At 45.9% G+C, this 21,613-nt stretch overlaps 1 long non-coding RNA gene across 1 annotated transcript; it reads right to left on the bottom strand.

The window, feature by feature from the left end:
• Window positions 1–16,542: 16,542 nt before the first annotated feature.
• On the bottom strand, window positions 16,543–20,949 carry LOC309365420. The gene is made up of 3 exons (XR_014166127.1): window positions 20,859–20,949; window positions 19,602–19,712; window positions 16,543–17,527 (listed from the first exon to the last, which is right to left on the bottom strand). It is a non-coding gene; the product is annotated as an uncharacterized lncRNA (long non-coding RNA).
• Window positions 20,950–21,613: the final 664 nt, after the last annotated feature.

Raw genomic sequence — 21,613 nt, forward strand, 5'->3', positions numbered from 1 at the left:
CATTGGAAAGCTTTTTTTAAAATGAAGAGACTGCTTTTAAAGGCTGGCAACTGAGAAACTACAGAGCTGACCTCCAGCCAATGAGTCGTTAGTCAGCTACACATCAGTTGGTTTGAGGAAACAGGCTGAATATAGCTTTTATGGGGGAAAATAAGTGCCTTTTTATGAAAGGCAATACGCTCTGGTGGTTTTAAACAGCAGGGATGTGGTAGCAGTTCCCTCAAGCTGTTTGGGGCATGGTGTACTGATCATTGAGACAAATCCGAATAAGATATGGAGGGATCCGCAGATTGTCCCAGACCTCAGATACTATCTTATGTGAAGGGAATATTTATTCCTTTTAATGGGTTCCCTGTCCACCTCCATATTTCTTGGTTGGTTGAGTCACATAGAATCAAAGCTGGGGTTGATGCTTGCGACAGGGGAGAGTTAGAAGGCAGGTCGCTTGGTTTTCTGGTTAGTCAGTTGAGGGAGGCCATTTGATCTTGGATGCTGAGTACTAGGAGAACCATCTGAATATGCTAGTGCTGTGCTAAGGGGTATGAGTTCCTTAAAGGGTAAAGGGACCCCTGACTATTAGGTCCAGTAGTGGCCGACTCTGGGGTTGTGCCGCTCTTCTCACTTTACTGACCGAGGGAGCTGGCGTACAGCTTCCGGGTCATGTGGCCAGCATGACTAAGCCACTTCTGGTGAACCAGAGAAGCACACGGAAATGCCGTTTACCTTCCCGCCGGAGCGGTACCTATTTATCTACTTGCACTTTGACGTGTTTTCGAACTGCTAGGTTGGCAGGAGCAGGGACTGAGCAAACAGGAGCTCATCCCCATCACAGGGATTCAAACTGCCGACCTTCTGATCGGCAAGTCCTAGGCTCTGTGGTTTAACCCACTGCGCCACCCGCGTCCCTATGAGTTCCTTAAACAGCCCGTCTATTTTAAAGCATACTCAAGTACACAGGTCACTGTAATCATACCAGCTGCCATTTGTTTGCTTCTTATTGGAATTTTGTGACTCTACAGAGTGGATGCCAATCTACCAATGCCCAGGCTGCATCAATACCTGTGGTTAGGAAAGTGATGGGAAGATACAGGGGCAGAGGAAGGGGTGTGTGGTGGGGCTGCCCTGGGTGTCACCACTGAGGTGGTGACAAAATGCTGGGTGGCACTCGCCACAGGGCCTGCAGCGTGCCCGAGCCACACGTCTCTCCTGGGTCTGCCTACTGCCGCCCCCGCCCCCCCCAAAATTCAGGGCAGCTGAGTGGGAGGAGGCAAGCAGACTCCTTGGAGGCCCCACGGAGCGTCCTGCCCTGGCTCGCCCTGCCCCATGGGCAGCTGGCCCCGCTCCTGGGCACAGGGCACGTGCGCCACCCCAAGCGTCCAGTCAGCTTGCTCCGCCGCTGGGAAGATACTGGTCGTTGATTGCAGTATCATCAGCTTAATGAAGTATTTAAGTTGGATAAAAAGAACAGGGTTTTTTTTAATAAAACGTCCCAGTTTTAAAAAGAGTTGCTAGAAAATAAAAATAAATTATTTCCCAAAATGTATAAACTATTATTGGAATGGCAAACAGAAGATGAGGAGGTAAATCAGTGATGATACACTGGGCAAGAGACTGGTTATAATATGGCTGCATGGCAGAGGTAATGGACTGTGGATTTAAAATGTACAGCATGCTATACTTTGGGGGGCGGGAACTGTACAAAAATGCTGTATCAATGACATTTAACCCCTAGTAAATTAGCTAAAATGTATAAATCGAAATCAAACGTATACTGGAAACATAAGGATAAAGAGGGTGTCTTTTTTCATATGTGGTGGATGTGTAAAGTAGTAATGGGAAATGTTTTATAATGAGTTGAAAAAAACTGTTGAAGATTTTATTTTTTTTAAGGAAGCAGAAACTTTTCTTTTAGGAATAATTGGTGTGGAGAACCCGATGGATCAGAAAAAAAAATCTTTATGTGCGTGACCATTGCTGCCCAGATGGAAAGAAGATACAGTCCCGATCAAGGAAGAGTAGCAGATAAAATTAATTGACTATGCCAAAATGGCAAAGCTCACGGGAACAGTTAGAAACCAGGAAGAGGTAACCTTTAATAACGAATGGGTGAAGCATAGAGTTTATTTGAAAAATTATTGCAAACAATTAATTTCATGAGTAGGATTGATGTATTGATGAGCCAGTGTGGCGTAGTTGTTAAGAGCGGTAGTCTCGTAATCTGGTGAACCGGGTTCGCTTCCCCGCTCCTCCACATGCAGCTGCTGGGTGACCTTTAGCTAGTCACACTTCTCTGAAGTCTCTCAGCCCCACTCACCTCACAGAGTGTTTGTTGTGGGGGAGGAAGGGAAAGGAGAATGTTAGCCTCTTTGAGACTCCTTAAAAAGGGAGTGAAAGGCGGGATATCAAATCCAAACTACTACTACTACTATTCTTCTTCTTCTTCTTCTTCTTCTTCTTCTTCTTCTTCTTCTTCTTCTTCTTCTTCTTCTTCTTCTTCTACGTAGAACTTGTAGCTAAAAGAATTGAAGTAAGGAATAATTAAAGATGTCCCTCTTCCCCTTCAGTAGCTCACTGATAAGAATTAGCGAGCCGTTGATAGTTTTATAGTCCTTTTGATTGCAGCACCATGTTGCCAACACAAGCAGGCAACCCTCAGCAATGAGAAGAGTTGCTTACTCTGAATCATCCTTGCGACTTCCGCAGCAAGGAGCACGAAGTTCTTCCCCATCTCTGCCTCCTTTGTTCTCTGATACGTTCAGACCGATGAGTCTGAGGGGCTTCCTCTACACTCTCGATTGACGTATCGCCCAACTGCCCCCTTCCTTCTGGTTCTCTCATCCTTATCTCAAAACTGGGCAGCTCCCCTCTTTGCTGTTCATCTGCTGTGTGCAAGTCTGACTCTCTCTCTCTACTTCTGAGAATGCTGGAGGCGAGGGGAGTCAGTGGATATTCCCCCTCCTTTTCTGAACTGGGCTGATCTGCCTGTGTCTGCGTTCCCCAACCTTCCTCTTCAGAGCATTCCCTGACAAAAGATTAGCAAAAATTGAAAGTATAAAGGAAATGCAACTAAATTACATTTTTTAGAAACTGTCAACTCACATCAAAATGTCATTTTCTCTGCTGCAACCTTTTATTAAGAAATAATAAATTAAATGTTGGATTTTCTGTGAAAGAATTCGATACAAGGTGAAGTGTGTGAGGAATTGAATGGGTGGTGGAAAGGCGGAAAGAAGAGCTAATTTGTCTGCGACTAGGCGGTGTAATCTGGACGGTTCTGCCAGGGGCGCAAGATCACCTAGCTACGGCTCTGCAGGAAACCACAGGCAGGGAGAGGGCTCTTGTTGTTGTTGTTGTTGTTGTTTATACCCCACCTATCTGACTGGGTTCCCCCAGCCACTCCGGGTGGCTTACAGAATATATAAAATATAATAAAGTATCAAACATTTAAAAATTTCTGATACAGGGCTTCAGATGTCTTCTGAAAGTTGTAAAGTTCTTTATATCCTTGACATCTGAAGGGTGTTTCATAGGGTCTTGCCTGAGGCTTTTCCACAGGCCATTTGAGTATAGCATGCTGAACTAGATGGGTGGTTGACCTAATCCAATTGCGTGTCGAGGTCCCCAGGTCCACCCCAATAACTCCCACATCACACAGAAATTTTTGTTTAAGATTTTGGCATAATTTTGGCCACAACTTTATTAAAATACAAATTTGTGAGTGGTTGCGTAGGCATTGGTTGCGACTATCTGCCCCCACCATGGGGGACAGACTGACATTCCGCACGATGCGAAAGTCAGAATGGGGGAATACACTTGGGGGTTACGCGGAGCAGGGAACCTGCCCTCACCCCAAATGCAACCAGGAGCTCATTGCTATGGCCCGAGCCCCCTTGACAGAGTGGACAAGCAATAGTTAGCCCCCAATTCCTTTAACGGAATCCCTTGCAGCAGCAGCATTAGAGGGGCAGGCACTCAACCTACCAAGGGCAGGCACTCAACCACTGCCCCTCAACCAACCAAACCATAAACCAATGCCTAACCGCCACCGAGCACTCAAGCTCGCCGCCAACCACTCACAACTGCAACCCCACCTTCAAACCCAACACAACAGAATTTAACCATGTGTCATTTCCCAACGGGGAAAGATGCACACCATCGTCCCTGAAAAGGACGGCCTCCTTGAAGGTGATATTGGGGTGCGCAATCACGGAACCACCATGAGCAATGACTGTTTTCATTGCCACCTTATTAACGCGCTTTCTGGCTCCTTCAGTGGCAGCTGGACAGCGACTGCCACGCCAGGTGCGCCTCTGCAGCAACTGGGACCAAAAAACTTTCACACCTGGTAAAAACTCTGCCAATTCAACTAAGTCCCTTTGAATTGTAAAGCGTAAAGAACAACAGTCTGTGGCGGGCAGATCGTTTTCCCCCAACTGGAGCACGATAGCTGAAGGGGGCCCTTCCAACTTCACGTGCTTCCGAACAAGGGGAAGCAATTCGACCCACAGCATTCGACGTCTGGTCAGCCAGGACACCTGCACGTGATGAGGCAGGCCAAGACTGGGTCCAAGTCCAGACTCCCTCGCTCTGATGCTGGCCCAGTGGACAATGCTGTGGCCCACCATCCAAATGCGAACAGCCGCCACACCTAAGAAAGACAAGCAAATGTAAGTACAAGCAATCAACGACGGCTATGCACATAGCCGCGAAACGCATTAGACTTCCAACGACCCATGTTCTTAATTCTTTCTACAGACAACCCCCAATGAGCTGCCGAAGTGGCAGCACCAATGCGGAAAGAATGAGGGGCGTAATCTGCTGCCGTCAAACCGCAAGCTGCAATCACTTTGCGCATTACCTTGGCAAATTGATGCCTGGCCAATGGGGCACCATTCTTGTGAATAAAGAAGGGACCCTCCCCCTTAGGCCTAAGGTTCAAATATTTGGAGGTATCCTTAACCGGGCAAGGACCTTTACCCCCAGCGGCGGGGAGCCTAAGAGTAGCACCCCTGCCTAACTGGTCTGTCTTTGAATTCCGGATAGATAGGACCACCTCCGAAGGGGATAGAGTTACGTCCTGCAAAAGCAAACCCCTAGACTCTCTGCCCCGGATGACCTCCAATACCACCTCACCTACCCTCAGGGCACCAAAAAAGGCCAAAGAAAAGGCGGCTGAAAAAAGCCGCGCTTCATATCTGGACCAGCAGATGCTCCTCAACTTCGAGCGCATGCTGGTAAGCAAATCAAATGTTATAGGCTTTCTTACCAAAGGGGGTCGCGCTCCAAGCCTCCCCCAACCTTCCAGAGCCCTGCGCACAACAAATTTGGCGCAAGGATCCTTATTAAAGAAAGCTTTACAGAAAAAGGAGATGGCCGCTGCTTGGATCCTGAGCGTCCTGGCCGCTTGACCCAATTGGAAAAGGTGCGCCAAATACTGCAGCACCTGTGAAGTAGAAGGAGATAACACAATCTCCATAGACAAAGACTGACGACAAAATTTTAAAAAGTCAGTCCAAGCTCGATTATATGAGCGCAGAGTGGAAGGTGAAATGGATGCGGCTACTCCCTGTAAGGCTAATTGCTGCCAAGGTTCCAGAGATGATCCGGGAAATTTTCTGGCAGCAGATTCGCCTCTGGAGCAAGGGACCTGAACCGCTCCATCTGAAAACGGGACAGAGCATCAGCGATTTCGTTAGAAACGCCAGGGATGAATCGAGCTGAAAACACAATGTTAAAGCGCAGGCAATGCAAAACAAAAGCCCTGAGAAGGGCCGATACCCTGGCTGAACGGGACGACTGTTTTGCCAACACGTTCACAACGGCCTGGTTATCAGACCAGAAACAGACTCGATGGTCCTTGAATTCCTTGACCCACAGGTGCACTGCCACTGCAATGGGAAAGAACTCAAGAAAAGTTAAGTCCCGCGTAATAGGCTCCCCTCGCCACGATGGCGGCCAGGGCAATGCGCACCAACGACCTTTCCAGTATAGCCCAAAACCCAGAGAGCCTGCTGCATCAGAATGCACTTGGAAGTCATTATGGAGGTTCAAAGTGTCCTGCCATAATGACACCCCATTGAATTCATTCAAGAATTCAAGCCATAACTGCAAATCCGCCTTTACACCAGGTGACAGTCGCACCCGATGATGAGGGGCACGCAAGCCGGCCGTAAGCCTGGCCAGGCGCGCACAGAATGGGCGACCGGGAGCCACCACCCTGCATGCAAAATTAAGGTGGCCTAATAAGGACTGCAACTGACGCAATGTCACCTTACGTAATGGGAGCATCTCTTCTATTATCCTTCGCAAATTAACCAATTTGTCCTCAGGTAAGCGAGATGTAGATGCAACTGTATCCAATTGGATACCTAAATATGTCAATTGAGTGGAAGGTCCCTCGGTTTTATCCGATGCCAATGGGACACCCAACTCCTCCGTAAGAGATGCGAAAGCCTGAAGCAAGGCCAAGCAGTCACCCGTGTCCCTTGCTGAGGCCAGTAAAAAATCGTCCAAAAAATGGGTCACCCCATCCAGGCCGGTTTTAAAACGCAAGGCCCAGTCAAGAAAAGTACTAAAGCACTCGAAAGCTGCGCATGAAATTGAGCAGCCCATGGGCATGGCTTTATCAAAATAAAATGCCCCTTCAAACTGGAACCCTAAAAGCCAGAAATCCTGAGGATTAATTGGCAACAAACGAAAAGCAGACTCAATGTCGCATTTCGCCAGCAGGGCACCTGTCCCAAATTTTCTGATCATCTTGATCGCATGATCAAGAGTAGCGTATTTTACTGAACAAAGCTCCGGGGGGATAGCGTCATTTACTGACGAACCCTTGGGGTGTGATAAGTTATGAATAAGGCGAAATTCCCCGGGGGCTTTCTTCGGAACAATTCCCAAGGGGGAGAGATGCAGATTAGCGAAAGGAAGAGCCAGGAAGGGGCCTGCCATACGACGTAAGGCAATTTCTTTCTCAATCTTTTTACGTGCCACTTCATGCCTTTCCCTAACTGACTGCTGATTAACCGGATTCCGTGCTACGGGGACCGTAGCTACCGGAATCCTAAAACCAGAAGAAAAGCCTTCCTGTAAATAAGCAGCTGCCTCACGGTTAGGGTAAAACTGCAACCAATGAACCAATTCTGGAAGCCGTACCGGCGTATAAGCTAAAACCATATCCGCCTCACTTAGAAGTGCCAGCTGCTGTTTGAGGGGGGGCTGCTTTTGCAGCTTGTGACCCCCCCTTTCCCCCACGAAAGGGCCGGCGGCCTCCAAAGCAAGTGGAGCCCGGGTGGTTGCCACCACATTTTTCGCAGACATGAGGAAACCTACATGATTGTCGCTGGCAAGAGCCTTTACTGTAATCCCAGCAATACAAGCGCTTTTTAAAACCTCCTGTTTTTGTCTTTTGAGGTTCAGGGGTCTTCTTTTCAAACTGAGGGGCCACATAAGTGGTCCATACATCCAAATCCCTCCGATCCCATCGGGCCGTGGGAATTTTTGCTGCCCTTCTTCTGAAATTCTCATCATAATCAAAGGCAGCATTCTGACCAGCCATTTCGAACGCCTTACGTACGATAGACTGGTAGACAATTAAATGAACCGCTCTCTTGGGATAACATGCTGAAACGATCCCGGCAAAAACCTGGAAACAATCCAACCAGTGCTCGAAGGTTCTATCCACTTTAGAATCAGCAGCCCGTTTCTTAGAGGATAGAACTGACTTCTCTTGGGCCTGCGAACTGTCTACTGGAGGGCTCAGTTTGAACATGTCGACATAGCGACCGTTCAATATCCTAGTTCTCAACTTCTTTGAAAGGTGACACCCTGGGATCACATCCCTAACCGAATTAGTCGACTTCTTAATATCAGGTAACAACACCCCATTTAAGTATTCCTGAGTGGCCCCATATTTTGCTCGATGGGAGTTGGCCCTCCGCTCCCAAATCCATTTGGGAAAACCAGAAGCCGATTCTCCCAGACCCCAATAAAATTCTGAGGAGGCCTCAGACTCAGACTCTGAAGTCTGCGATGTACCTGACGATGAAGAGGAGGTGTCCCTCCGCCCTCTCTTCACACGCTTTCCAGAAGACTTCTTGTGGCGGCGTGTGCCGCCCGAAGAGGACTTGGCTGGCACAGGTAGGCTGTCCTCCTCAGAAGACTCTGATGCTGGACCTTGAAGTGCAGTGCCTGGGACAGACTGAGAAGAGGTAGCAGGTGACTGATCAGAACCCACGGAAGTACTAGGTAAGGGTTGCAAAGCTGACCCTGGCCTAGAAGACCCCCCATGCCTAGAAGGGGCCTTTCCCCGTCGCCCCCTCCCGGTTGTGCGCCGAGAAGGGGTTCTGCCCTCCCGCGTGTGACTAGATGCAGGGGCTGAGCCTGCATTCCTAGAAAACTGAGAATCAGAAAACAAAACACCAGACATGGGCAGATCATTTTCATCGCTAGATGCGGAATCAGAAGGTGAAGAAACTGCAGCCGCAGTGGTCACCGCCGGTTGCTGGCTAGGCCCGGCGCTACAGCGTTGGATCAGGCCATCTACTTCAGAAGCAAAGCGAGCCAAAGCAGCTGGATCACCCGCCAGGCTCGAAACCAAAGATTGCAGACGCCCTGAGGCTTGACCAGTCGAGGGGGATCGAAGCGACTGAGAAGGTCCCCGAATGGTCCTTTTAGGCGGAACGGTCAAGGCAGGCTGCGCTGGGACTCTCTTAGGAGACATGATGGCTACCAAGAAAGAGAAATATCAACACGAGAAAAGAAGTTAATGCACCCCAGATACCTGGCGATCACAAAATGAACCAAATTAAAACAGTAAGCTACTTAATTAAGGAGCATCCAATTAACCAGAAGGTGCCTTTTCCTTTATTGGCTACTAGCTGGCAGCAAATTAGCTTCCCTGTACTAAAATAAAACAACAGGCTGCAATGCACAGAATGTCCACAAAGTGGACAGTTAACAGTCTAAAGTATTTCTTTATAATTAAATCAGGGAGGCAGCAATGCTCAGAATGGCCACCAGATGGCAGCAATTATGAGCCTGAATAAAGCAATAATAAAACAGGCTGCAGTGGCTCAGAACGGCCACTAGAGGGTGTGCGTGAGCAATTTAAATCAGGGAGGCTGCAATAAAGCAATAATATAACAGGCTGCAGTGCCTCAGAATGGCCACTAGATGGCCTGCGCGAGCAATTGAAGCCCGGAAAATGGCGTTCCCGCCAAAACGGAGCAGGGTAAGGCACAAACACAACGGGCCTGCACCCAGGCCCAAGTTAGGCCGCGCCTGCCTCCCTGCAGCCCCGCCAGACACCAGGCCTCCCCGCTTCGCAGGGAGGGCCACCGAGGACAAAAGAAGGCCGAATCCGGCCTCAGAAATGGGCGGGGGGCGGGGGGGCTCGGGAAAGCCTAAGAAGGCCCAGCAGGGCCGGCGGCACCCCCGCTTTGGCGCAGCACCAGGCGCTGCCGAAAAAAGCCCTTTGTCCAACCAGGAACCAGGCCTAGGCAGCTGCGCCCCTGCGTGAGGCCGGGCGAACGCCCCTGCGGCTGGGCGCACTTCGGAGAGGCCTAGTGCCTCTGAACGTTAAGGTAAGCTACAGTGGGGGGGGGATAGGGGAAAATTAATAGACTAAGGGGGGTGGGAATGCAAGGGTAAAAATTTTAGAAGGAGAGGGGGAAAGTTAAAATAAAATTAATAATTATCACACAGAGAGGAAACTTAATCAAAGGACAAAATTAAGAATTAAATAGAGCTAATGCAATTAAAGCAGGTCAAAGACACAAGGATAAAGGGTAATTAGTAGAAAAATACAACCGTCTCCCTTCACTGTGATCAATCCGATGCACGTGCGAAAAGAGGAAGCCCTAGCCTCGTGCAAGGAGTTTTACTATTTCTGGCTGTCAATCAATAAATGGCAACATTAACTTCTTCCCAACAACAAGGGAAGCCCCAATCGCATCAGTGGCCAACGATCAATTAGCCCGCCTCCCAACTTTGGAGTGTCCTGGCGGCCCCCACCGCAACACGTGCTCTCCCTGAAGGAGAACACGCTTTGTCTCATTTTATAATCTTATATTCTAAATTCAGTCCTCTACATTTCTGCAGGATTTTTCCAAAAAATCGGCACCAAAATCCTCCAGTATTCTAATGCAAACTGTTTTCTAATGCACACCATTTTATACAAAGCTTTGAGTAACATACACATATTTGCTGGCAATTTTCCCAAATATAATGCATTTTTGTTAGTGATTCTCAGCTATACGATGAGGATGATAATCTGGCCCTAACTGCCACTCTGGGCAGCTCCCAACATAATATTAAAAACATGATAAAACATCAAACATTAAAAACTTCCCTAAACAGGGCTGCCGTCAGATGTCTTCTAAAAGCCAGATAGTTGTTTATTTCCTTGACATCAGATGGGAGGACGTTCCACAGGGCAAGCGCCACTAACAAGAAGGCCCTCTGCCTGGTTCCCTGTAACCTCACTTGACGCAGTGAGGGAACCGCCAGAAAGCCCTCAGAGCTGGACCTCAGTGTCCAGGCTAAACGATGGAGAAGCTCCTTCAGGTATACTGGGCCGAGGCCATTTAGGGCTTTAAAGGTCAGCACCAACACTTTGAATTGTGCTCAGTCTCTGTGACCACTCCCAGTCACCAGTCTAGCTGCCGCATTCTGGATTAGTTGTAGTTTCCGGGTCACCTTCAAAGGTAGCCCCATGCAGAGCGCATTGCAGTTGTCCAAGTGGTTAGATAGCTAGAGCATGCACCACTCTGGCGAGACAGTCCGCGGGCAGGTAGGGTCTCAGCCTGCGTAACAGATGAAGCTGGTAGGCAGCTGCCCTGGACACAGAATTGACCTGCACCTCCGTGGACAGCTGAATTGGAGAACTGGAGAACTGCATTGAAAAATTCAGACAAGTGTGACTTTTGGAGGAAGGATGTGGTTCATTTGTCATATTTCTTTGAAAAGTGCAGATTTGTAAGGTTCAGTTTTAAATGTGATCTGAATCATATTTCTCCTCCCTCCCTAGCTCGGGTCAATGGGGAAGCTGTCGGCAACATTCAGATGAATACACAAGGGCTTCTCCTTTAATCCCTTTGCTCAGCATATGAGGTGCTGATGCTGTAGATGTGGTCTAAGGGCAGAGCGAGCATGAGTGGCTAGTGTCTGTAGTCTGGCTCCTCCTCCCTTCATGTTCTCTGAAAATATTGGGAGGTGAAAGTCTGAATGGGCCTTGCGATTCCACATGTTCCATTTTCTCCTGTGACTGCATCACTGTTGGGATACTGCCAGTGAGACAAAGGCCATCACTGCCTTCCACGTCGTCTCCGGACGATCTGGTGATGTCCCGTAGTCACGCAGTATCAGCAATTAGCGGCACCAAGCCTCAGAAACAGATTGCCACATTCCTGGGCTGATGCACACTCTATCAGCAGAATTCACACAGCAAAAGTTGCACTCAGGAGAGTATCATTTAGAATGTTTATTCAGCGTTGGTCAGAACAAAGAAAACATGACCGACTGCTATCGTGTTCTGGCGCAGAGAGAGAAAACGAAAGCAATAGCAAACATAAAACATCCTGAGAAACAGGAAACACGCAGACTCTGACTCACACAGCCTGCTCCCTTTTAAGGTGGAACGGAAATATCCTAACATCCACTTCTCCCTATTATGCCACTCTTTTAGAAATAATTTTATGGGAAGCTGAAGAAACCATGAAGAGAGTTATCAACATTATTTGCTGATGAATGTTTTTCATTAGATTTTAATATTGCTATACAGTGGTACCTTGGTTCTCAAATGCCTTGGTACTCAAACAACTTGGAACCCAAACACTGCAAACCCGGGAGTAAGTGTTCCAGTTTGCAAACTTCTTTCGGAAGCCGAACGTGCTCCGATTTGAGTGTCACACTTCTATTTTGAGTTTTATGCTACCAATTTGAGTGCCACACTTTTGTTTTGAGTGTTACGCTAAGGTCTGTCTGTTTTTGCTATTTTGTTTTTGTGTTTTTGTTTCTGCGGCTCTTTTTGTTTTGTTTTTGTGACTGTGCTACTGATTGATTGGTTGATTGTGTGATTTCACTACATTGTTTATTGTTTCATTTTATGGATCAGTGGTCTCGTTAGATAGTAAAATTCATGTTAAATTGCTGTTTTAGGGGTTGTTTTTAAAAGTCTGGAGCAGATTAATCCATTTTGCATTACTTTCTATGGGAAAGCACACCCTGGTTTTGGAACGCTTTTGTTTTGGAATGGACTTCCAGAATGGATTAAGTTTGAGAACCAAGATACCACTGTAGTTTCATTATTAGTAGACATTTATATATCCCCTGCCCCTAAGGCTGGAATTTAGTTTGTTATTATTTTTTTTAATCCAAAATTGAGTTTTTCTCTTTTATTTTTCACTCAGCCTATTTCTCGCCAACACTCAAATCAGTACGCCCTGTCACTTTCCCCCAGCAGGTGAGAGGGCAATGAGCAGATATAATGGACAAGTGAGTGAAATCAGTGTGAAATATTTATTGCAACTACATTAACAGGAGACCAGTGAATGCATTTCAGTTTATGACCGATGTAAGCGCATCACACATAAATGAGCCCTGAGGAAGGGAAAATACAAAGAACAATGTTTTCAAGGGAAAAAATCAAGAAACAATAATTACATGGGCAACAAATATAGATTAAAACATAATTACAACTTTTAAACTTTACTCCAAATAAAACACTGAAGCATCCGATTAAAAGGTATGATATCTTCTTCAGCTAAGACTCTTTAGAACAGGAACTCTATCAGTGTTGCCTCAAAATGTTGGGAGATGGTCTTGATGTAAGATTAGGGGAATGTAGCCAATGGGGATGATCCACATGTGCTTTACTAGAAATGAGAACCAAAGAAAGAGTCCTGTTGTTTCCAGGAGAGCAGACTGCGCACAGCACTGCTTGGCAGGTGCCCATGACCTCATCAAGAAATACCACAGTCCCCTCCAGTTCCGAAGGAAACTGTGCACTTTTTTTGGTGGGGTGTCATTTTTCAAACAATAAGACAATGAAAGTATGTCTAAATGAGTGAACACAAATGAGTGGACCTGCTCCCTAGAGCACAGAGGAGAAGCAAAGCTGTGAATGAGTACCGTATTGGCCCGAATATGCCGCACTTCCTTCCCAAATTCCGACTGAAAAGTTAAAGTGCAGCTTAAATTCACGGCCTTAGGCTTTTGCGATATCGCTGCTGAAACAGACATACGGTAAAACAGAACAGGTGTGAGTGCCTGCGGAATTTTAAGGGAGCCGCTTATATTCGGGTATTGTATTTTTTTATCCCCCACCCCTTGAATTTTAAAGGGGCGGCTTATATTCGGGTGCGGCTTATATCCAGGCCAATACAGTATTTGATTCACAGCTATGCATAGACAGTCATTCCGTTGCTGGGTACTGTGCACTGCGAAGTGGAAAAGCTTCTGTACTCATGAAGGTTTCTCATGCATTTAGGACTCTGGTGCGGGAACCTTCCATGAATACAGAAAGCTCCCTGTGTCACACTGATAGCCATCAGTTCAGAGATGGTGTTGAGGATGGAAAAGGGGAGGAGGCAGTCTTGCCTTTCCCCTGCAGCCTGCTTGTTCTGATGGCATCAGAACACCCGCAAAAAGCTTTCATCTGTCATTTGAATTGCAGTGGGAAGACCTGGCTTTCACCACGCGAAAAGGACAAAGAAACTGATCCACACTTGAAAGGATAACACCACCACCACCACAGAATTTCTTACCCACCCTCTACCATGAGGTCCCTGGAGAGGTTGAAATGATGGATTGTTAAATGTTTGCTTGATATAAGTTCTCTCTCCGATCTGACTTTTTGTGTCGAAATAAATTCACACCACGCACACACAAAAGAAGTTTTACAGTTTTACAGTTTTACTTGCTGGAACTGGGTTTTAACTTAACAAAAACAACAATTGACACATTGTCTCAGTTATACATCTATATTATTACACTGATGCCAGCGTGAGGAACATATTTTTATTTATTTTATTACATTTATTTTCCACCCTTCATCCAAAAATCTCAAGGCAGTTCGCAAGATAAAAATACAGGATAAAAGCACAAAAGAAATTGTTAAAACAAAAACAGCCTTCTCTTTTAAATAGGTGCTTTTGGCTCACCGGTGATTTTAAATTTATTTTTCACGACACACCAGCGATTTTTTTGTGGCATGATAGTGCTTTCCAGTATGGAGTTTAGGAGTTACTGCCCTGCCTAGGGAGCTGCCTTATACCACATCAGTCCATGTAGCTTAAGGCTGTCCGCACCAGATTTTGGGAGCCCCTCCCCCTCCCAAGGTTGCCAAACTCACACCAACCCCAGCAAACGTGGCCAATGGCAAAGGATGATGGGAGTTGTAGCTCAGCAACGTCCAGAGAACCACAGTTTCCCCACATGCGGCACAAAGAATCCTAAGCTACATGGACTGAAGGTCTGACACGGCAGAAGGCAACCTCTGCACCTTGTTCATGTCACGAGACAAAGGTTCTTGAGAGCAGAAGCAGTGAGGCCTACAAGGCCTACACAATCATTCAAGCCTGCTAACTGCTAACTGTTAACAGCAAACTGCTAAGTCACTGTGACTCGTGACTCATCTTGAGTGATGACTCACTCTCCCCATAAAAGTAGCAGCTTCTCTGTGGGCCCCAGTGTCTGAGTGTGTGTGTGTGTGTGTGTGTCTCAGCCAGTGTTGTATTGCTGCAGACAGAGTGGCTCCAGGACTCTAGTAAGACTGTGCCTCTGTGAAGAAACAAAATAAAAAAATTCCTTCCAGTAGCATTGTTGTTGTTGTTTAGTCGTTTAGTCGTGTCCGACTCTTCATGACCCCCATGGACCAGAGCACACCAGACACTCCTGTCTTCCACTGCCCCCTCCCAGTTTGGTCAAACTCATGCTGGTAGCTTCGAGAACACTGTCCAACCATCTCGTCCTCTGTCGTCCCCTTCTCCTTGTGCCCTCCATCTTTCCCAACATCAGGGACTTTTCCAGGGAGTCTTCTCTTCTCATGAGGTGGCCAAAGTATTGGAGTCTCAGCTTCACGATCTGTCCTTCTAGTGAGCACTCAGGGCTGATTTCCTTCAGAATGGATAGGTTTGATCTTGCAGTCCATGGGACTCTCAAGAGTCTCCTCCAGCACCATAATTCAAAAGACCAACTAAGTTTGTTATTGGTATGAGCTTTCATGTGCATTCACACTTCTTCACATACCTTCAGATATCTCATACCAATAACAAACTTAGTTGGTCTCTAAGGTGCTACTGGGAGGATTATTTTTTTTTATTTTATTTCGACTATGGCAGACCAACCCGGCTACCTTCCTGTAACTACCTCTGTGAAGAGTCAGATAGATGAGCACTCTGTGTGTGCTCTTTAACTATGCTGTTTATGAACAACTTTATTTTCTCAAGTAAAGGTTTTATTCTGTTTATGAAGAAGACTCTGTGTTCATTAATTTACAGCTGCGCGACAGTTCATACTGATGGGCAGTGGGTCTCCTCTGCCATCATACACCACCATGGGCTTTAAGATATTGGGGAGGCTAGGGAAATATTAAAAGATATGTGAGGGAGGCCCTGTTTGTTGTCCTGTCCATGGCTGTAGTACTTTATGTGACTGTGAACCTCTGCTGTAGAAGAGTTCCCCCGCCCCTTATTGACACATCTTCATCACTACACAAAGAGATTTCTGGTCTGCCTTACAGAGAGGGGTGAAATGAGTTTTGTTCTATTTGTTCCCATGACTCTGTCAGCAGACCTGGACCTAAAGGTATACGTGGACCAGATTTTAAGCCGCTGTGAATCTTCCAGTTCACCTGTAGGGTCTGCCTCCTACACTGATTTCAAAGTAATAATTGAAGAGAACTGGGATTGTATCAGTAGGAAATATACCACACAGCCCCTGCTTTCCTGGGTGTTTCATTATTAGTAGAAGTTTATTTATCCCCAGCCACCCCTCTAAGTCCAGGACTTTGTTTAATTTAAAAATACTCACACAACGAGTTTTCCCCATTTTATTTTTTCACTCAGCCTGCTTCATTCCGAGACTTAAATCAGCCCCCATGCACACTGTATGGAAGCACCCCAAAGGTGAGAGGCCAGCAAGCAGATATGGCCAGGGGCTGAGACTGACCAGAGACTGAAATCCATTTTTAAAACATCTACTGCACCTACATTAGCAAAACGCTTTTGAGTTTCTGAAAGACATAGTCATCACAATCTCATAGGAAATGAAGACGTATTGTCGCACTGCATGCAAATCTAGCAATTATGTTATCTATTATATTTCAATATATATTCCCACCAGTCCAAAATACAGGAGTTTAAACTTTGCTACATTACTTTTACATGGCAGTTTTAAGAAGAGAGAAAAGAAAATATATTCCAGCTCTCTAACCAACCAGGGTGTCAGGGGGACAGGGTTCACTGGACTCAGGGCAGATGAGAATTCGGAATCCAATGGACAAAACCCAGGAGAGTCTGGGTCCAGCCCCCTACCTGACCCCCTTGACTGCAAGTGTGGGATGGGAGGATCTAACAACGCAGTTCAGGACTGACCAATCATTAGAATGCTCCCAAGTTAGGGGAGATACCTGTTGTGCCCAATGTAAAAAATCACAGTCTATGGATGGGGCTAGTTACTTGTCTGTGTTTCTTTAGCCCTTGCAGTGTTTGTCATGCCAGCTCAGATCCCTGTACAGACATATTGTGGCCAGGGGACGGTTTTGCTTTTGCTTTTCTGGGTGTTTAATACCATGGCTTGGCTGGAGTGAGAAATCTTTCTTTAAATCCTTGCATCGGCAAAATCCCCAGCCTAGCCACTCATCATCAAACTCAGTGGAATTCAGCACAGCTTATTCTTGGGCACACGGCATAGTTATATATTTAAATCAAATGGTTGAGAACGACTGAGGAATCTGTCTACAAAATCTTGCAACTGCAAAATCCTGAGCCTGTGTACTCAGAAGTAAGCTTCGCTGAATTCAATGCAGCTTACTCCTGAAGAAGACAAATTGGCAAATAGCCTTAACATCAGAAGTGTCCAAAGGCTTTAGCGTTGTACTAGATAACAGTGGGGAAGGGAGAAGCTTAGAAACAATGACAGAAAGATAGCAAAATTAGGCGTCTTAGCTTGAGAACATAGATGGAAATTTTGACATGGATAATGGTTTAATAAAAATCAGGCTAATATATTCTATATCCTTTTCTGTGGTTTGTCCAATTAAAACAGGGCTTCCTGGCTTCCATGATGGAGCAAGAGCATGAACTCTTTTAATACAATGTCTTTGGGAGATTTACACCTAACAGCATAACTGTTATAACCACAACCAATTTAAGAATACAATATTAAAATCACTCAATGCAAAAGTCAGTAAAACAGCAGTCTACTTTCTTTTTAACGTAATTGTAGCGCGTCCAAACCTTTCCACAGTACTTTCTGAAGGATTCGGGGGGACAGGATTTGTGGACTAGTTTTAATTCACCGGTTTTGACTGCAGAGAGAAAGGAAAGCATTTGCATTTGAATGAATGTGATTTTATTAGCCTAGTCCATAGACCATAACAAGAGAAAGGAGAACATACCAAAAAGCACAAAGGTTTACTACACATCCAAGTAAAATACCTCGAACAAAATTTTGATTTTTAATTTGCTTTAAAAAAAGTAGGGGGGGGGGAATCAACATTAAAATAAAATGAAGTTAAAGGATGGGAGAGATACATGCCAGAATAAATCTATAATCTTAAATCTCAGAATCTCTACCACAATGATCTAAAATGGATCCCAAATTCATTTTCCTAAGTCTGGAAGCCCTTACTGCAAAAGAGGTCCATGTTCAATTGACATATCCATTTGTTCCTTGGAATGAAAAGCTTCCATTTCAATCCCTGTCTAACATGTCATCTCCTTAAGTAACTATTTTAAAATATCTGTCTGTCCACTAGCTGTTTTAAGGCACAGAAGCAGGGCCTCCTGTGGACGCTTTGTGGCCTCTTGCTACTTATCTCATTTTCTCCAAGAAGCACAGAATCTGGCAAGGACCCCGCTTTTTCCAAAGCTAGTGGAACCACGCACGCATGGAGGCTCTGGTATCCCTGGGAAGCAGGGACTATGGCAGCCAGGGCAGTGCTCCTGATACTATGCTGCAGAATGGTGCACCTCAGCCTTATGAGGAACAGTTGAGGGAGTAGGGTATGTTTAGCCTGGAGGAGAGAAGACTGAGATGTGATGTGATAATCATCTTCAACTATCTGAAGGCCTGTCACATGGAAGATGCATCAAGGTGTTTTTTCCTGCTGCTCCAGATGGTAGACCCCATACCAGTGGCTTCAAATTATAAGAAAGGAGATTCAAACTAAGCAATAAAAAGAGCTTGAACTAGATTAAAAAAGGTAAAGATAAAGGACCCCTGACTGTTAAGTCCAGTAGCAGACGACTCTGGGGTTGCAGCCCTCATCTTGCTTTACAGGCCGAGGGAGCCGGCATTTGTCCGCAGACAGTTTTTCCGGGTCATGTGGCCAGCATGACTAAGCTGTTTCTGGTGCAATGGAACACCGAAACCAGAGCAGCGTACGGGAACGTCGTTTACCTTCCCACCAGAGCGGTACCTATTTATCTACTTGCACTGGCGTGCTTTTGACCTGCTAGGTTGTCAGAAGCTGGGACCGAGCAAGGGAACTCACCCCTTTGTGGGGATTCAAACCACTGACCTTCTGATCAGCAAGCCCAAGCAGCACAGTGGTTTAGACCACAGCGCCACCCACTGCCCTATTGAACTAGATTAGGGATGCCAAAAGTCCAGGTTTACCCAGACATATCTGTGAAATTGCATCGGGGGGGGGGGGATTTTCAGTAATTTCTAAAATGTCTGGGAAAATCCAGGCATATGGAAACTCCAATTTATTTTGGCAAATCTCTTTTAGAAAAGTTCCAAAACTTACTTTGGTGTCCGGATTTTCACTTTTTAAAAAGTTGGAACTCCTAAACTAGATAACAATTGGGATCCCTTCTATTTCTAAAGTTCCATGATGTGTGATTCTTCTTCTTCTTCTTCTTCATTATTATTATGACAAAGTAATAATCATAAATAAATAAGAATTAAAAATTGCACCCCACCACCAAGACCATTCCATTGTAACTATCAGACCTCCCAAAATTTCAACAACTCTTGCGATGGTTTGACCCCTTTCCGTTTTAACAGTACAAATTCTACAAACACGCTCCATATCTTCTCGAAACCATTTTTCCTGCATGTTCCCCGTCTTACCTTAAAGGCACATATTAATTTATCATTAATAGCTATATCCCACACCTCTTTATACCATTCTTCCATTTTGTATTCTGCTTGCCTCTTCCACTTCCTAGCTATCATAATTTGTGCAGCTGCCAATAAATTTGTCAGCAAGTCCTTCATAGCTATGAAGGCTATGTGTGGTTCTGTTGACCACTTGGAAACAGAATGCTGAACTAGATGGATCTAGCAGGGCTCCTTATGACCACTGAGAAGGCAGGTGCCCTGCGCCCCCCTAGTTACACAAACGAAGAATTTAAAGAGGAAAGGTTCCTTACCACTGTACAATTCCATCAAGCTGCAGAATTCTCCTTCACATTCCTCAAAACCCTCACTGCATATTGGGAATGGAGGAAATGAATTGCATTTTTTGCACTTTACAGCATCTACTGCAAAAGAGAGGAAGTTTTGATTTTATTGTTTGATCCTGAAAACATTACTTTACAATTCACCAAATCAGGGGCTTTGTTCTAGGACTCACGGGTAGGCAAACTAAGGCCCAATCGCCTTCTAAATCCGGCCCACGGACGGTCAGGAATCAGCTTGTTTTTACATGAGTAGAATGTGTGCTTTTATTTAAAATGCATCTCTGGGTTATTTGTGGGGCATAGCAGTTCGTTCATTATTATTTTTTTCAGAATATAGTCCGGCTCCCCACGAGGTCTGAGGGACAGTGGACCGGCCCCCTGCTGAAAAAGTTTGCTGACCCCCTGATTCTAGGTTAAACCCGGGGCTCCAAGCTCTCGGTGTTTTGCAGAGGTCCTGGGTCTCTTTTCACTTCCTGCCTTTTAAAAAATTTTCCTTCCTAATAGGTAGCTGTCTGTGCCGCAACACATAGTACCAGTGAGACCCCAGCAAAACCCGTCCTAATTTAAGTAGGGATGCATCAATATTTATTGTCTTAAGCTCCCCAAATCCTATTGGCACCGAAAGCTAACAGTAAGAGGAAGGATTTTTTTTCCCCTTTGAAAATTGGTCTAAACTTGTATGGATTTTGATATTGAAATTGTAGGCATATTTGTGGCTTGGTCCTGTAGAGGGTTGTGTTCCTCTCCTTGATGGTGGACAAGAGATTTAAAAAGAAAAAGAGGGCACACTGCTGTCCGCAGAACTGAGCTCTGACACAAACTCAACATTTACCCAAACATGCCGAGTACTGACACCAATGCTGCAAAGCCCATTTGGAGATTTCTCCATTTTAGGAAGTGAGGTGGAGGAATAACATGCAATAACTAGGGGACTGCTTTTTGTTTTAACCATCCTGAGGTAGTAGAGGAAGAGTTTGGATTTGATATCCCACTTTATCACTACCCAAAGGAGTCTCAAACGGATAACTTTCTCCTTTCCCTTCCTCCCCCACAACAAACACTCTGTGAGGTCAGTGAGGCTGAGAGACTTCAAAGAAGCGTGACTGGCCCAAGGTCACCCAGCAGCTGCATGTGGAGGAGCGGAGACGCGAACCCGGTTCACCAGATTACAAGTCTACCGCTCTTAACCACTACACCACACTGGCTCTCAGTAATGCGGAGACTTACCTCCAGACTTGAGGCAAAGTAAAACACAGAATGCAAGCAGCCAAGCCTGAGCCATTTGTGGGCCTCGGTTGTCAAGAAAGAAGCCTTGCCCCATTGGAAAGCTTTTTTTAAAATGAAGAGACTGCTTTTAAAGGCTGGCAACTGAGAAACTACAGAGCTGACCTCCAGCCAATGAGTCGTTAGTCAGCTACACATCAGTTGGTTTGAGGAAACAGGCTGAATATAGCTTTTATGGGGAAAAATAAGTGCCTTTTTATGAAAGGCAATACGCTCTGGTGGTTTTAAACAGCAGGGATGTAGTAGCAGTTCCCTCAAGCTGTTTGGGGCATGGTGTACTGATCATTGAGACAAATCCGAATAAGCTATGGAGGGATCAGCAGGAAGCTATAAAGATTGTCCCAGAGCTCAGATACTATCTTATGTGAAGGGAATATTTATTCCTTTTAATGGGTTCCCTGTCCACCTCCATATTTCTTGGTTGGTTGAGTCACATAGAATCAAAGCTGGGGTTGATGCTTGCGACAGGGGAGAGTTAGAAGGCAGGTCGCTTGGTTTTCTGGTTAGTCAGTTGAGGGAGGCCATTTGATCTTGGATGCTGAGTACTAGGAGAACCATCTGAATATGCTAGTGCTGTGCTAAGGGGTATGAGTTCCTTAAAGGGTATAGGGACCCCTGACTACTAGGTCCAGTAGTGGCCGACTCTGGGGTTGTGCCGCTCTTCTCACTTTACTGACCGAGGGAGCTGGCGTACAGAT

This window comes from Podarcis melisellensis, assembly GCF_964234715.1.
Source record: "Podarcis melisellensis genome assembly, chromosome: 2".
Classification (NCBI taxonomy): domain Eukaryota; kingdom Metazoa; phylum Chordata; class Lepidosauria; order Squamata; family Lacertidae; genus Podarcis; species Podarcis melisellensis.